Here is a 15562-nt window from a genome sequence, read left to right on the forward strand (position 1 = left end):
GCCCGCGGGTTCCCAGAGGGTGAAAGACGCCTCGGGCTCTGTGATCTCTGCTCAGAGCAGTGATCACTGAGCCCGAGGTGCCTGTCTCCTTTGGCAAATCTTTATAAAAGATGCCTTGAAATGTGTACATTTCAAGCCGTCTTTTATAAACGTAGAAATATTTCTACGTTTATAACAGACGGCTTGAAACGTACACAATTCAAGGCATTTTTTATAAAGCTTTGTGGACGGACAAAACCACCTTGGGTTTTGTCTGTCCTCAACGCTTTATAAAAGATGAGCTTGTACGTTTCAAGCCATCTTTTATGAACATAGAAATATGTTACAAATGTCTATGTTTATAAAAGGTGGCTTGAAAAGTACACAAACCATATTAGTACGCATACAAATATATAAATGCTCTACTACATTTATATATTTGTTTGCGCACCCTACTATGATTTGTGCACTTTTAGGCCACGCCCACAGCGGATGCCACGCCCCCAAACGAGGGCCCCCCCTCAATTTCTTACCCCACTTAAACCACTGAGTGTCCCTAGCACACTCGGCAGATGTCGCTTCTCTAGGCAGACAAGCAGTGGAATTCTGCGGAAGGTCAATGGTGCTTCCATTGGTTTTGCCACTAGGCGATCCATTGCAGCCCTAGAATGAAGCATAACCCGCTGAATGCATTCAGGGTGTTCTGCGGTGGGAAAGGTCAGAGGGGGTGATAGTTGGTGAGCGTGCACAGCACCTCAGAATGACACCACTGCCTAGCAGGAGGACCGGTGGAGACACTATTTTCAGCCAATGCCCCTCTGTCTGAACGAGTCTGCCTTGTGTCATCCCGGTAAGAGATCAGGCTAACAGGCTTCCAATGAAAAAAGCAGACATCACACTGAAGCATGGTGCACCGTGCATGTCCACAATCATCGGCTCCAAAGAGAAGACGTTCAGGAACAGGATTTAGTATGGCAAAAGAACACATCATCCTAATTCCTATGTACAGGATAAAAAGCCCACAATTGAGGAAAAATATCACATGGAGATGCCTGGGATCGAACCTGTGGCCTCATACTTCCCAAGTATGTGCTCTACCACTGAGTTACATCCCCACTGCCAGCAAGGAACTGTGAAATCTACCAGATGCTGGCTGGCTGCTTGGGACTAACAGCGCCCAGAACTGACGGTAACTGTCGAATTGGAGTTTCCAAATGGCAGACTTCATTTTAGAGCCACCTGTGTCTGGTTGTCCATAGAAACATGCAGAAAGGCTGCCCCCCCATGCAATTCCCCTGACCAACTAATGAAAAATATCAATATGTTCAAGACTTTTGCTTTTAGAAGCCAGAGATAGGCCCCAGCAGCAGAGCTGGTAGGATATTCCAGCTCAAAACTAACAAGTTACAGAACCTGATCGACTTAGGTTGACAACAGAGGCACATCTGTGGCCACATCCAGTGAAAACAAATTATTTTTAAAGCTAGGCATCATATGCTACAAAGGTACAATGGTGGAGCTATACATTCGGAACCAAAACAATCGACTGAAAAGAAACGCAAGGCAATGCCAATACTTTCACGATTCTGCACCGTTAAAACTGTGGTGTGATGTTTCTCTCTGTGCATTTCTATTTGTAGTGATTGTGAAGGCATACAGGATGTTGACACTGGCAGGGACGTAAACCTCAGTGATATATTATAGGCAGGTTTGCCATACGGGCACCAGCGTTTTCTCAGACAAATAGATATGAATGTCGATGATCCTATAATCATGGCCCGAGTTGCAGTGTGAAATACAAAATAACCGGGACAAAATCACACTGATGTTTATGCAAATGGAGATGCCGGGGATTGAACCCGGGACCTCATACATGCGAAGCATGCGCTCTACCACTGAGCTACATCCCCTCGGTGTGCAGTGGGCCTGTCCTGCAGACATCTTTTCCTGGGAGAATTCTTCCGGTCAAAATATGCTGCCAACTGAAGCACTAGCAAAAGACCAGGGAAAACGGGAGCAAGACTGGAAAAGCACATGGTCAGCTGAAGCAGTGTGCATTATGCTTCTCCATAAGAGATGACTTCCAGGGGAAGTATTCCACCAGAGGATTACCGTGCTCAAAGAGCCATCTCGTGGACAGAGACCATATGACAGTCAAAAAAAGGGAAACAATTGGAGATGCCAGGGATTGGACCCAGGGCCTCATCCATGCAAAGCAAGTGCTCTACCACTGAGCTACATCCCCTCGGTATGCAGTGTGTCTGTCCCGCAGACATAATTTTCAGGGAGAACTCTTCTGGTCAAAACATTCTGCCGAGTGAAGCACTAGCAAAAGAGCAGGGAAAACTGGAGCAAGAATGGAAAACCTCATGGTCACACTGAAGCAGTGTGCATTTTGCTTCTCCATAAGAGATGACTTCCAGGGGAAGATTTCCACCAGAGGATTACTGTGCTCAAAGGGCCATCTAGTGGATAGAGATCATATGACAGTCAAAAAGAGAAACAAGTGGAAATGCCCCAGGTCCTCATACATGCAAAGCATGCGCTCTACCACTGAGCTACATCCCCGCTGAGAGGACGCTTCCTCATCACACCTAAAAGCTTCAGGAGGGAGTGGGCTAAGTAAGGAAAGGGGTTTGCAGTAGTGCATATGAAAAAACATGACAACTGCCAAATTACATCTTACTACTTACAATGACAAAGTTAAAGCGCCAGGTCGATCTCATCACGTTGGTGCCTGAGACATCACATAATGTGACACAGCCATCTCGGATAGATGCCCCAGATTTGAGAAGTGTAGTTATGGAGAAAAAATAAATACATATATATATATATATATGTATGTCTTCAAACACCAAAAATGAGATAGCACCATTTCGCGCAGGAATTCCTCCAGCCGAAAGCCCACATATGTTGCTAGATAGACTGACACCTCTTTCGGATGTCCTTCTGTATTTGCTGGCTAGTGGAAAGCAACGTGGACCCACCACTCTATAGCTCTGCCGTCATGAGTGTCCCTAGCACACTCGGCAGATGTCGCTTCTCTAGGCAGACAAGCAGTGGAATTCTGCGGAAGGTCAATGGTGCTTCCATTGGTTTTGCCACTAGGCGATCCATTGCAGCCCTAGAATGAAGCATAACCCGCTGAATGCATTCAGGGTGTTCTGCGGTGGGAAAGGTCAGAGGGGGTGATAGTTGGTGAGCGTGCACAGCACCTCAGAATGACACCACTGCCTAGCAGGGGGACCGGTGGAGACACTATTTTCAGCCAATGCCCCTCTGTCTGAACGAGTCTGCCTTGTGTCATCCCGGTAAGAGATCAGGCTAACAGGCTTCCAATGAAAAAAGCAGACATCACACTGAAGCATGGTGCACCGTGCATGTCCACAATCATCGGCTCCAAAGAGAAGACGTTCAGGAACAGGATTTAGTATGGCAAAAGAACACATCATCCTAATTCCTATGTACAGGATAAAAAGCCCACAATTGAGGAAAAATATCACATGGAGATGCCTGGGATCGAACCTGTGGCCTCATACTTCCCAAGTATGTGCTCTACCACTGAGTTACATGCCCACTGCCAGCAAGGAACTGTGAAATCTACCAGATGCTGGCTGGCTGCTTGGGACTAACAGCGCCCAGAACTGACGGTAACTGTCGAATTGGAGTTTCCAAATGGCAGACTTCATTTTAGAGCCACCTGTGTCTGGTTGTCCATAGAAACATGCAGAAAGGCTGCCCCCCCATGCAATTCCCCTGACCAACTAATGAAAAATATCAATATGTTCAAGACTTTTGCTTTTAGAAGCCAGAGATAGGCCCCAGCAGCAGAGCTGGTAGGATATTCCAGCTCAAAACTAACAAGTTACAGAACCTGATCGACTTAGGTTGACAACAGAGGCACATCTGTGGCCACATCCAGTGAAAACAAATTATTTTTAAAGCTAGGCATCATATGCTACAAAGGTACAATGGTAGAGCTATACATTCGGAACCAAAACAATCGACTGAAAAGAAACGCAAGGCAATGCCAATACTTTCACGATTCTGCACCGTTAAAACTGTGGTGTGATGTTTCTCTCTGTGCATTTCTATTTGTAGTGATTGTGAAGGCATACAGGATGTTGACACTGGCAGGGACGTAAACCTCAGTGATATATTATAGGCAGGTTTGCCATACGGGCACCAGCGTTTTCTCAGACAAATAGATATGAATGTCGATGATCCTATAATCATGGCCCGAGTTGCAGTGTGAAATACAAAATAACCGGGACAAAATCACACTGATGTTTATGCAAATGGAGATGCCGGGGATTGAACCCGGGACCTCATACATGCGAAGCATGCGCTCTACCACTGAGCTACATCCCCTCGGTGTGCAGTGGGCCTGTCCTGCAGACATCTTTTCCTGGGAGAATTCTTCCGGTCAAAATATGCTGCCAACTGAAGCACTAGCAAAAGACCAGGGAAAACGGGAGCAAGACTGGAAAAGCACATGGTCAGCTGAAGCAGTGTGCATTATGCTTCTCCATAAGAGATGACTTCCAGGGGAAGTATTCCACCAAAGGATTACCGTGCTCAAAGAGCCATCTCGTGGACAGAGACCATATGACAGTCAAAAAAAGGGAAACAATTGGAGATGCCAGGGATTGGACCCAGGGCCTCATCCATGCAAAGCAAGTGCTCTACCACTGAGCTACATCCCCTCGGTATGCAGTGTGTCTGTCCCGCAGACATAATTTTCAGGGAGAACTCTTCTGGTCAAAACATTCTGCCGAGTGAAGCACTAGCAAAAGAGCAGGGAAAACTGGAGCAAGAATGGAAAACCTCATGGTCACACTGAAGCAGTGTGCATTTTGCTTCTCCATAAGAGATGACTTCCAGGGGAAGATTTCCACCAGAGGATTACTGTGCTCAAAGGGCCATCTAGTGGATAGAGATCATATGACAGTCAAAAAGAGAAACAAGTGGAAATGCCCCAGGTCCTCATACATGCAAAGCATGCGCTCTACCGCTGAGCTACATCCCCGCTGAGAGGACGCTTCCTCATCACACCTAAAAGCTTCAGGAGGGAGTGGGCTAAGTAAGGAAAGGGGTTTGCAGTAGTGCATATGAAAAAACATGACAACTGCCAAATTACATCTTACTACTTACAATGACAAAGTTAAAGCGCCAGGTCGATCTCATCACGTTGGTGCCTGAGACATCACATAATGTGACACAGCCATCTCGGATAGATGCCCCAGATTTGAGAAGTGTAGTTATGGAGAAAAAATAAATATATATATATATATATATATGTATGTCTTCAAACACCAAAAATGAGATAGCACCATTTCGCGCAGGAATTCCTCCAGCCGAAAGCCCACATATGTTGCTAGATAGACTGACACCTCTTTCGGATGTCCTTCTGTATTTGCTGGCTAGTGGAAAGCAACGTGGACCCACCACTCTATAGCTCTGCCGTCATGAGTGTCCCCAGTGCTTTAAGTGGGCCGGGGCCTGCCGGGGCTGGGCCCCGCCAGTCTCCAAAAAGTGGGGCTGAGCCGGGGCCCTGCCGGGGCCCCCCGTCCCACCACGCCATGGCAGGACGCATTATCCCGTCACGGCCGCAGCCGCGACGGGAGATGTGCCCGCCAGTGTAACCTTAGGCAAGTGGACAGAAGTGCCAGCCAGCCACAGCGTCGCTGAGGCTGGCTGGCACTTCTGTCAGTCACTGTAACTTCCCTGATGACCCCCCATCTGAGGGGTCATCAGGGAAGTTACAGTTCCTTTGTTTGCCTTCGCCAGGTCACTGACCCTCTGTGAACCTGTAGGCTCCATGATCTAATATGTAGATTATATCACGGAGCCCGCGGGTTCCCAGAGGGTGAAAGACGCCTCGGGCTCTGTGATCTCTGCTCAGAGCAGTGATCACTGAGCCCGAGGTGCCTGTCTCCTTTGGCAAATCTTTATAAAAGATGCCTTGAAATGTGTACATTTCAAGCCGTCTTTTATAAACGTAGAAATATTTCTACGTTTATAACAGACGGCTTGAAACGTACACAATTCAAGGCATTTTTTATAAAGCTTTGTGGACGGACAAAACCACCTTGGGTTTTGTCTGTCCTCAACGCTTTATAAAAGATGAGCTTGTACGTTTCAAGCCATCTTTTATGAACATAGAAATATGTTACAAATGTCTATGTTTATAAAAGGTGGCTTGAAAAGTACACAAACCATATTAGTACGCATACAAATATATAAATGCTCTACTACATTTATATATTTGTTTGCGCACCCTACTATGATTTGTGCACTTTTAGGCCACGCCCACAGCGGATGCCACGCCCCCAAACGAGGGCCCCCCCTCAATTTCTTACCCCACTTAAACCACTGAGTGTCCCTAGCACACTCGGCAGATGTCGCTTCTCTAGGCAGACAAGCAGTGGAATTCTGCGGAAGGTCAATGGTGCTTCCATTGGTTTTGCCACTAGGCGATCCATTGCAGCCCTAGAATGAAGCATAACCCGCTGAATGCATTCAGGGTGTTCTGCGGTGGGAAAGGTCAGAGGGGGTGATAGTTGGTGAGCGTGCACAGCACCTCAGAATGACACCACTGCCTAGCAGGAGGACCGGTGGAGACACTATTTTCAGCCAATGCCCCTCTGTCTGAACGAGTCTGCCTTGTGTCATCCCGGTAAGAGATCAGGCTAACAGGCTTCCAATGAAAAAAGCAGACATCACACTGAAGCATGGTGCACCGTGCATGTCCACAATCATCGGCTCCAAAGAGAAGACGTTCAGGAACAGGATTTAGTATGGCAAAAGAACACATCATCCTAATTCCTATGTACAGGATAAAAAGCCCACAATTGAGGAAAAATATCACATGGAGATGCCTGGGATCGAACCTGTGGCCTCATACTTCCCAAGTATGTGCTCTACCACTGAGTTACATCCCCACTGCCAGCAAGGAACTGTGAAATCTACCAGATGCTGGCTGGCTGCTTGGGACTAACAGCGCCCAGAACTGACGGTAACTGTCGAATTGGAGTTTCCAAATGGCAGACTTCATTTTAGAGCCACCTGTGTCTGGTTGTCCATAGAAACATGCAGAAAGGCTGCCCCCCCATGCAATTCCCCTGACCAACTAATGAAAAATATCAATATGTTCAAGACTTTTGCTTTTAGAAGCCAGAGATAGGCCCCAGCAGCAGAGCTGGTAGGATATTCCAGCTCAAAACTAACAAGTTACAGAACCTGATCGACTTAGGTTGACAACAGAGGCACATCTGTGGCCACATCCAGTGAAAACGAATTATTTTTAAAGCTAGGCATCATATGCTACAAAGGTACAATGGTGGAGCTATACATTCGGAACCAAAACAATCGACTGAAAAGAAACGCAAGGCAATGCCAATACTTTCACGATTCTGCACCGTTAAAACTGTGGTGTGATGTTTCTCTCTGTGCATTTCTATTTGTAGTGATTGTGAAGGCATACAGGATGTTGACACTGGCAGGGACGTAAACCTCAGTGATATATTATAGGCAGGTTTGCCATACGGGCACCAGCGTTTTCTCAGACAAATAGATATGAATGTCGATGATCCTATAATCATGGCCCGAGTTGCAGTGTGAAATACAAAATAACCGGGACAAAATCACACTGATGTTTATGCAAATGGAGATGCCGGGGATTGAACCCGGGACCTCATACATGCGAAGCATGCGCTCTACCACTGAGCTACATCCCCTCGGTGTGCAGTGGGCCTGTCCTGCAGACATCTTTTCCTGGGAGAATTCTTCCGGTCAAAATATGCTGCCAACTGAAGCACTAGCAAAAGACCAGGGAAAACGGGAGCAAGACTGGAAAAGCACATGGTCAGCTGAAGCAGTGTGCATTATGCTTCTCCATAAGAGATGACTTCCAGGGGAAGTATTCCACCAGAGGATTACCGTGCTCAAAGAGCCATCTCGTGGACAGAGACCATATGACAGTCAAAAAAAGGGAAACAATTGGAGATGCCAGGGATTGGACCCAGGGCCTCATCCATGCAAAGCAAGTGCTCTACCACTGAGCTACATCCCCTCGGTATGCAGTGTGTCTGTCCCGCAGACATAATTTTCAGGGAGAACTCTTCTGGTCAAAACATTCTGCCGAGTGAAGCACTAGCAAAAGAGCAGGGAAAACTGGAGCAAGAATGGAAAACCTCATGGTCACACTGAAGCAGTGTGCATTTTGCTTCTCCATAAGAGATGACTTCCAGGGGAAGATTTCCACCAGAGGATTACTGTGCTCAAAGGGCCATCTAGTGGATAGAGATCATATGACAGTCAAAAAGAGAAACAAGTGGAAATGCCCCAGGTCCTCATACATGCAAAGCATGCGCTCTACCACTGAGCTACATCCCCGCTGAGAGGACGCTTCCTCATCACACCTAAAAGCTTCAGGAGGGAGTGGGCTAAGTAAGGAAAGGGGTTTGCAGTAGTGCATATGAAAAAACATGACAACTGCCAAATTACATCTTACTACTTACAATGACAAAGTTAAAGCGCCAGGTCGATCTCATCACGTTGGTGCCTGAGACATCACATAATGTGACACAGCCATCTCGGATAGATGCCCCAGATTTGAGAAGTGTAGTTATGGAGAAAAAATAAATACATATATATATATATATATGTATGTCTTCAAACACCAAAAATGAGATAGCACCATTTCGCGCAGGAATTCCTCCAGCCGAAAGCCCACATATGTTGCTAGATAGACTGACACCTCTTTCGGATGTCCTTCTGTATTTGCTGGCTAGTGGAAAGCAACGTGGACCCACCACTCTATAGCTCTGCCGTCATGAGTGTCCCTAGCACACTCGGCAGATGTCGCTTCTCTAGGCAGACAAGCAGTGGAATTCTGCGGAAGGTCAATGGTGCTTCCATTGGTTTTGCCACTAGGCGATCCATTGCAGCCCTAGAATGAAGCATAACCCGCTGAATGCATTCAGGGTGTTCTGCGGTGGGAAAGGTCAGAGGGGGTGATAGTTGGTGAGCGTGCACAGCACCTCAGAATGACACCACTGCCTAGCAGGGGGACCGGTGGAGACACTATTTTCAGCCAATGCCCCTCTGTCTGAACGAGTCTGCCTTGTGTCATCCCGGTAAGAGATCAGGCTAACAGGCTTCCAATGAAAAAAGCAGACATCACACTGAAGCATGGTGCACCGTGCATGTCCACAATCATCGGCTCCAAAGAGAAGACGTTCAGGAACAGGATTTAGTATGGCAAAAGAACACATCATCCTAATTCCTATGTACAGGATAAAAAGCCCACAATTGAGGAAAAATATCACATGGAGATGCCTGGGATCGAACCTGTGGCCTCATACTTCCCAAGTATGTGCTCTACCACTGAGTTACATGCCCACTGCCAGCAAGGAACTGTGAAATCTACCAGATGCTGGCTGGCTGCTTGGGACTAACAGCGCCCAGAACTGACGGTAACTGTCGAATTGGAGTTTCCAAATGGCAGACTTCATTTTAGAGCCACCTGTGTCTGGTTGTCCATAGAAACATGCAGAAAGGCTGCCCCCCCATGCAATTCCCCTGACCAACTAATGAAAAATATCAATATGTTCAAGACTTTTGCTTTTAGAAGCCAGAGATAGGCCCCAGCAGCAGAGCTGGTAGGATATTCCAGCTCAAAACTAACAAGTTACAGAACCTGATCGACTTAGGTTGACAACAGAGGCACATCTGTGGCCACATCCAGTGAAAACAAATTATTTTTAAAGCTAGGCATCATATGCTACAAAGGTACAATGGTAGAGCTATACATTCGGAACCAAAACAATCGACTGAAAAGAAACGCAAGGCAATGCCAATACTTTCACGATTCTGCACCGTTAAAACTGTGGTGTGATGTTTCTCTCTGTGCATTTCTATTTGTAGTGATTGTGAAGGCATACAGGATGTTGACACTGGCAGGGACGTAAACCTCAGTGATATATTATAGGCAGGTTTGCCATACGGGCACCAGCGTTTTCTCAGACAAATAGATATGAATGTCGATGATCCTATAATCATGGCCCGAGTTGCAGTGTGAAATACAAAATAACCGGGACAAAATCACACTGATGTTTATGCAAATGGAGATGCCGGGGATTGAACCCGGGACCTCATACATGCGAAGCATGCGCTCTACCACTGAGCTACATCCCCTCGGTGTGCAGTGGGCCTGTCCTGCAGACATCTTTTCCTGGGAGAATTCTTCCGGTCAAAATATGCTGCCAACTGAAGCACTAGCAAAAGACCAGGGAAAACGGGAGCAAGACTGGAAAAGCACATGGTCAGCTGAAGCAGTGTGCATTATGCTTCTCCATAAGAGATGACTTCCAGGGGAAGTATTCCACCAAAGGATTACCGTGCTCAAAGAGCCATCTCGTGGACAGAGACCATATGACAGTCAAAAAAAGGGAAACAATTGGAGATGCCAGGGATTGGACCCAGGGCCTCATCCATGCAAAGCAAGTGCTCTACCACTGAGCTACATCCCCTCGGTATGCAGTGTGTCTGTCCCGCAGACATAATTTTCAGGGAGAACTCTTCTGGTCAAAACATTCTGCCGAGTGAAGCACTAGCAAAAGAGCAGGGAAAACTGGAGCAAGAATGGAAAACCTCATGGTCACACTGAAGCAGTGTGCATTTTGCTTCTCCATAAGAGATGACTTCCAGGGGAAGATTTCCACCAGAGGATTACTGTGCTCAAAGGGCCATCTAGTGGATAGAGATCATATGACAGTCAAAAAGAGAAACAAGTGGAAATGCCCCAGGTCCTCATACATGCAAAGCATGCGCTCTACCACTGAGCTACATCCCCGCTGAGAGGACGCTTCCTCATCACACCTAAAAGCTTCAGGAGGGAGTGGGCTAAGTAAGGAAAGGGATTTGCAGTAGTGCATATGAAAAAACATGACAACTGCCAAATTACATCTTACTACTTACAATGACAAAGTTAAAGCGCCAGGTCGATCTCATCACGTTGGTGCCTGAGACATCACATAATGTGACACAGCCATCTCGGATAGATGCCCCAGATTTGAGAAGTGTAGTTATGGAGAAAAAATAAATATATATATATATATATATGTATGTCTTCAAACACCAAAAATGAGATAGCACCATTTCGCGCAGGAATTCCTCCAGCCGAAAGCCCACATATGTTGCTAGATAGACTGACACCTCTTTCGGATGTCCTTCTGTATTTGCTGGCTAGTGGAAAGCAACGTGGACCCACCACTCTATAGCTCTGCCGTCATGAGTGTCCCCAGTGCTTTAAGTGGGCCGGGGCCTGCCGGGGCTGGGCCCCGCCAGTCTCCAAAAAGTGGGGCTGAGCCGGGGCCCTGCCGGGGCCCCCCGTCCCACCACGCCATGGCAGGACGCATTATCCCGTCACGGCCGCAGCCGCGACGGGAGATGTGCCCGCCAGTGTAACCTTAGGCAAGTGGACAGAAGTGCCAGCCAGCCACAGCGTCGCTGAGGCTGGCTGGCACTTCTGTCAGTCACTGTAACTTCCCTGATGACCCCCCATCTGAGGGGTCATCAGGGAAGTTACAGTTCCTTTGTTTGCCTTCGCCAGGTCACTGACCCTCTGTGAACCTGTAGGCTCCATGATCTAATATGTAGATTATATCACGGAGCCCGCGGGTTCCCAGAGGGTGAAAGACGCCTCGGGCTCTGTGATCTCTGCTCAGAGCAGTGATCACTGAGCCCGAGGTGCCTGTCTCCTTTGGCAAATCTTTATAAAAGATGCCTTGAAATGTGTACATTTCAAGCCGTCTTTTATAAACGTAGAAATATTTCTACGTTTATAACAGACGGCTTGAAACGTACACAATTCAAGGCATTTTTTATAAAGCTTTGTGGACGGACAAAACCACCTTGGGTTTTGTCTGTCCTCAACGCTTTATAAAAGATGAGCTTGTACGTTTCAAGCCATCTTTTATGAACATAGAAATATGTTACAAATGTCTATGTTTATAAAAGGTGGCTTGAAAAGTACACAAACCATATTAGTACGCATACAAATATATAAATGCTCTACTACATTTATATATTTGTTTGCGCACCCTACTATGATTTGTGCACTTTTAGGCCACGCCCACAGCGGATGCCACGCCCCCAAACGAGGGCCCCCCCTCAATTTCTTACCCCACTTAAACCACTGAGTGTCCCTAGCACACTCGGCAGATGTCGCTTCTCTAGGCAGACAAGCAGTGGAATTCTGCGGAAGGTCAATGGTGCTTCCATTGGTTTTGCCACTAGGCGATCCATTGCAGCCCTAGAATGAAGCATAACCCGCTGAATGCATTCAGGGTGTTCTGCGGTGGGAAAGGTCAGAGGGGGTGATAGTTGGTGAGCGTGCACAGCACCTCAGAATGACACCACTGCCTAGCAGGAGGACCGGTGGAGACACTATTTTCAGCCAATGCCCCTCTGTCTGAACGAGTCTGCCTTGTGTCATCCCGGTAAGAGATCAGGCTAACAGGCTTCCAATGAAAAAAGCAGACATCACACTGAAGCATGGTGCACCGTGCATGTCCACAATCATCGGCTCCAAAGAGAAGACGTTCAGGAACAGGATTTAGTATGGCAAAAGAACACATCATCCTAATTCCTATGTACAGGATAAAAAGCCCACAATTGAGGAAAAATATCACATGGAGATGCCTGGGATCGAACCTGTGGCCTCATACTTCCCAAGTATGTGCTCTACCACTGAGTTACATCCCCACTGCCAGCAAGGAACTGTGAAATCTACCAGATGCTGGCTGGCTGCTTGGGACTAACAGCGCCCAGAACTGACGGTAACTGTCGAATTGGAGTTTCCAAATGGCAGACTTCATTTTAGAGCCACCTGTGTCTGGTTGTCCATAGAAACATGCAGAAAGGCTGCCCCCCCATGCAATTCCCCTGACCAACTAATGAAAAATATCAATATGTTCAAGACTTTTGCTTTTAGAAGCCAGAGATAGGCCCCAGCAGCAGAGCTGGTAGGATATTCCAGCTCAAAACTAACAAGTTACAGAACCTGATCGACTTAGGTTGACAACAGAGGCACATCTGTGGCCACATCCAGTGAAAACAAATTATTTTTAAAGCTAGGCATCATATGCTACAAAGGTACAATGGTGGAGCTATACATTCGGAACCAAAACAATCGACTGAAAAGAAACGCAAGGCAATGCCAATACTTTCACGATTCTGCACCGTTAAAACTGTGGTGTGATGTTTCTCTCTGTGCATTTCTATTTGTAGTGATTGTGAAGGCATACAGGATGTTGACACTGGCAGGGACGTAAACCTCAGTGATATATTATAGGCAGGTTTGCCATACGGGCACCAGCGTTTTCTCAGACAAATAGATATGAATGTCGATGATCCTATAATCATGGCCCGAGTTGCAGTGTGAAATACAAAATAACCGGGACAAAATCACACTGATGTTTATGCAAATGGAGATGCCGGGGATTGAACCCGGGACCTCATACATGCGAAGCATGCGCTCTACCACTGAGCTACATCCCCTCGGTGTGCAGTGGGCCTGTCCTGCAGACATCTTTTCCTGGGAGAATTCTTCCGGTCAAAATATGCTGCCAACTGAAGCACTAGCAAAAGACCAGGGAAAACGGGAGCAAGACTGGAAAAGCACATGGTCAGCTGAAGCAGTGTGCATTATGCTTCTCCATAAGAGATGACTTCCAGGGGAAGTATTCCACCAAAGGATTACCGTGCTCAAAGAGCCATCTCGTGGACAGAGACCATATGACAGTCAAAAAAAGGGAAACAATTGGAGATGCCAGGGATTGGACCCAGGGCCTCATCCATGCAAAGCAAGTGCTCTACCACTGAGCTACATCCCCTCGGTATGCAGTGTGTCTGTCCCGCAGACATAATTTTCAGGGAGAACTCTTCTGGTCAAAACATTCTGCCGAGTGAAGCACTAGCAAAAGAGCAGGGAAAACTGGAGCAAGAATGGAAAACCTCATGGTCACACTGAAGCAGTGTGCATTTTGCTTCTCCATAAGAGATGACTTCCAGGGGAAGATTTCCACCAGAGGATTACTGTGCTCAAAGGGCCATCTAGTGGATAGAGATCATATGACAGTCAAAAAGAGAAACAAGTGGAAATGCCCCAGGTCCTCATACATGCAAAGCATGCGCTCTACCACTGAGCTACATCCCCGCTGAGAGGACGCTTCCTCATCACACCTAAAAGCTTCAGGAGGGAGTGGGCTAAGTAAGGAAAGGGGTTTGCAGTAGTGCATATGAAAAAACATGACAACTGCCAAATTACATCTTACTACTTACAATGACAAAGTTAAAGCGCCAGGTCGATCTCATCACGTTGGTGCCTGAGACATCACATAATGTGACACAGCCATCTCGGATAGATGCCCCAGATTTGAGAAGTGTAGTTATGGAGAAAAAATAAATATATATATATATATATATGTATGTCTTCAAACACCAAAAATGAGATAGCACCATTTCGCGCAGGAATTCCTCCAGCCGAAAGCCCACATATGTTGCTAGATAGACTGACACCTCTTTCGGATGTCCTTCTGTATTTGCTGGCTAGTGGAAAGCAACGTGGACCCACCACTCTATAGCTCTGCCGTCATGAGTGTCCCCAGTGCTTTAAGTGGGCCGGGGCCTGCCGGGGCTGGGCCCCGCCAGTCTCCAAAAAGTGGGGCTGAGCCGGGGCCCTGCCGGGGCCCCCCGTCCCACCACGCCATGGCAGGACGCATTATCCCGTCACGGCCGCAGCCGCGACGGGAGATGTGCCCGCCAGTGTAACCTTAGGCAAGTGGACAGAAGTGCCAGCCAGCCACAGCGTCGCTGAGGCTGGCTGGCACTTCTGTCAGTCACTGTAACTTCCCTGATGACCCCCCATCTGAGGGGTCATCAGGGAAGTTACAGTTCCTTTGTTTGCCTTCGCCAGGTCACTGACCCTCTGTGAACCTGTAGGCTCCATGATCTAATATGTAGATTATATCACGGAGCCCGCGGGTTCCCAGAGGGTGAAAGACGCCTCGGGCTCTGTGATCTCTGCTCAGAGCAGTGATCACTGAGCCCGAGGTGCCTGTCTCCTTTGGCAAATCTTTATAAAAGATGCCTTGAAATGTGTACATTTCAAGCCGTCTTTTATAAACGTAGAAATATTTCTACGTTTATAACAGACGGCTTGAAACGTACACAATTCAAGGCATTTTTTATAAAGCTTTGTGGACGGACAAAACCACCTTGGGTTTTGTCTGTCCTCAACGCTTTATAAAAGATGAGCTTGTACGTTTCAAGCCATCTTTTATGAACATAGAAATATGTTACAAATGTCTATGTTTATAAAAGGTGGCTTGAAAAGTACACAAACCATATTAGTACGCATACAAATATATAAATGCTCTACTACATTTATATATTTGTTTGCGCACCCTACTATGATTTGTGCACTTTTAGGCCACGCCCACAGCGGATGCCACGCCCCCAAACGAGGGCCCCCCCTCAATTTCTTACCCCACTTAAACCACTGAGTGTCCCTAGC

At 47.1% G+C, this 15562-nt stretch overlaps 5 non-coding genes across 5 annotated transcripts; all 5 read right to left on the minus strand.

The window, feature by feature from the left end:
• Positions 1-1817: 1817 nt before the first annotated feature.
• Positions 1818-1889, minus strand: TRNAA-CGC (transfer RNA alanine (anticodon CGC)). The gene has a single exon. It is a non-coding gene; the product is annotated as a tRNA-Ala (tRNA).
• Positions 1890-4278: 2389 nt separating this feature from the next.
• Positions 4279-4350, minus strand: TRNAA-CGC (transfer RNA alanine (anticodon CGC)). Its single transcript has one exon. It is a non-coding gene; the product is annotated as a tRNA-Ala (tRNA).
• A 3296-nt stretch (positions 4351-7646) lies between these two features.
• TRNAA-CGC (transfer RNA alanine (anticodon CGC)) lies at positions 7647-7718 on the minus strand. Its single transcript has one exon. It is a non-coding gene; the product is annotated as a tRNA-Ala (tRNA).
• Positions 7719-10107: 2389 nt separating this feature from the next.
• Positions 10108-10179, minus strand: TRNAA-CGC (transfer RNA alanine (anticodon CGC)). The gene has a single exon. It is a non-coding gene; the product is annotated as a tRNA-Ala (tRNA).
• A 3294-nt stretch (positions 10180-13473) lies between these two features.
• On the minus strand, positions 13474-13545 carry TRNAA-CGC (transfer RNA alanine (anticodon CGC)). Its single transcript has one exon. It is a non-coding gene; the product is annotated as a tRNA-Ala (tRNA).
• Positions 13546-15562: the final 2017 nt, after the last annotated feature.

The sequence above is a fragment of the Ambystoma mexicanum genome (genome assembly GCF_040938575.1).
Source record: "Ambystoma mexicanum isolate Mex_15411 chromosome 12 unlocalized genomic scaffold, UKY_AmexF1_1 Mex_chr12_unloc.1, whole genome shotgun sequence".
Lineage (NCBI taxonomy): Eukaryota > Metazoa > Chordata > Amphibia > Caudata > Ambystomatidae > Ambystoma > Ambystoma mexicanum.